This window comes from Peromyscus eremicus, chromosome 17, assembly GCF_949786415.1.
Source record: "Peromyscus eremicus chromosome 17, PerEre_H2_v1, whole genome shotgun sequence".
In the NCBI taxonomy this organism is placed as follows: Eukaryota; Metazoa; Chordata; class Mammalia; order Rodentia; family Cricetidae; genus Peromyscus; species Peromyscus eremicus.
This window is the reverse complement of record NC_081433.1, coordinates 27,839,786-27,842,119: the sequence shown is the minus strand read 5'-3', so window position 1 is coordinate 27,842,119 and position 2,334 is coordinate 27,839,786.

The window sequence follows — 2,334 nt, the reverse complement described above, 5'->3', positions numbered from 1 at the left end:
ATGGGAATCCAGGCCCTACAAGAAAAAAGAAAAACAAGCCACTTTATAAAATAAGAATATCAAACCTGCTACTGCCAGGTTGCCCTCTTGACCTCAATCACTCAAGGAGATGGGAAGTACAAAGAAAAACTAATAGGTGGAATGTGCCAGAATTATCAGAGCAGATTGAAAGTCAGTTTTGAAGCTTTCTGTAAAACGGGCAGTACTTTTACCCAAAATTTTAAGCAGGAAAGTCATCTGTAACCCAGTGGTTTAATTAAATACATGGTACTTGATACTATTGTTCTGCTCAAGGAACATAGCAATAAAATGACTCCTAATGATCTTCTGCCATACACATTGAGATCAGTGCTTTGATCATCAAAGAAGATCCCTCCTGCAGGAGATGGGAACTAACACAGAGACCCACAGCTGGACAATACGCAGGGAAAGAGAGACTTGTAGCACTCAGTTCTAAACGGGATGTCTTCATCAAATCCTCCCCTCAGGGCTCAGGGAACTCTGCAGAAGAGGAGGTGAGCAAGATTGTAGGAGCCAGTGGAGATGGAGGACACCAAGGAAACACTGCTTCCCAGACACAACAGGACTGATGCGGAGTCACAGAGACTGTGGGACAGGTCAAAGCTGGATGGGTTCCCAGCACCGAGGAGGTGGAAATGGATACCTTCAATTGATAACTGGTCACAAAGGAAAAGTTAATTTTCTCAAGGAAGTCTCACCGGGAATACAAACCACACTTAAAGGCAGTCCCATGCCCAGCTGTAGATGGCCGACATAAAACCAACCCAATGGCACTTTTGGAGATTTTTTTTTTTTCTCATCTTGCTCTATCAGGCATTTTTCTACCTTACTGGGCTGGGCACACATTGTTCTCCTCTAGCTTGGTTGTGTGTGTGTGTTTTTTTCTTCAGGCATTAGTGGCAGAGGTGTTAGTTCCCTCCAAGGACTGCTGAGGTCTTCAATGTCTTACGCAGTAAGAGGAGTCAATGGGAAGAGTGGGAAGAGGTAAGAAGGCACCGGTGAATGACCTGGGTTTTCTGCATGCTCAGTTCACGCTCCCCAAATACCTGTACACACTACCGACTCACTTAGTATTCCTAAGTTAGGATACAAATCCGCCTCTGTCTAAAGGATTTCAAACCTATTATCTCCTCCAGGGTGTTACCAGGTAAAATTAAAACATGGTGAGATCTATCTTTAGAAGTCTGAATTCAGATGAGTCCTTGTTCTCCAGCAGCCATTTCACATCAAAATGAATACACTGTCTCCTCTTCCCCCAGTTAGTGGGAAGCCATTTTCTAACACCAACCTTCTGAAATTTGGGGGTATAGCATGTGAGGGAGCTGTGCTAGAAGAGGGCTGGCACTTTAAACCACAGAGTAAAGGTAGTTTTAGGGTTAAAGGATTTTCTTTACTGAGTTAAAAACTGTACCATCATTTATTGAACAGAAACTAATGAAGTCTTTTCAAGTATTTTCTTTCTGGTACAGATAAAGCACCACGGATAAAGACTAAACAGATCTTTCTCCCATTCAGGGCCCCACCATCAGAGGGAATGAAAGGGGAGGTGGGGGGTTCTGTCTTAGACAGGGGGTTCTTGTGCTAACTGAAGGACAAGTAAAGTGACATGAAGCTTGGGGAAGTGGACTGGATTAGAGATCATGAAAAAAACCCAAACACCACCACCACCACCACCACCACCAAAAAACCCAAAACATTATCCTAGCACTTGGCAGTTTGGGGCCATGGAAATACAGTCAGTCAGAGAAGAACACAAAGCGTGAAAAGGAATGAGGTGCTAACACCAGGGCTGCTAACACTCAACCTCCACAAATGTCAGCTGGGTCACCTCTACCAGAGCGGTAGTTCAACGTAATTAAAGAAACATGAGGGTACACACACTTAGCAAGAGCGGCCCTGGCCACCATGAGAAGAGAAGATGAAGGCGCGCGTGTAAGGATGCAGCTTCCCACTGTCTAGACTCCAACCTGATAGAGATCAGCCAAGAGCAATGGCTAAGTACAAAAGGAGAGAGCAAGGTCAGACTGACGGATGGAAAGCAGATAGCAAGGGTTGCTTCTGCAGTTTGGAGGGACACACACTCTGTGACTCTTAAATAATGAGACAAGGAAAACAGTCTTATTAATGTTCAGAACTCTACACTGAAACTCCCTAAGATCCACCAGAGAGATCACAGTGAACACGGAAAGGAAGCAATGCAAGAGTTCCATCGGAATGCCTAGGAAGCTGGGCTGCAAAATACACAGCCCTGGGAGACTATGGCCCCTCTATGATTATAACAATGCCTGCCAGGTATCCCTGCAGAAACAAATA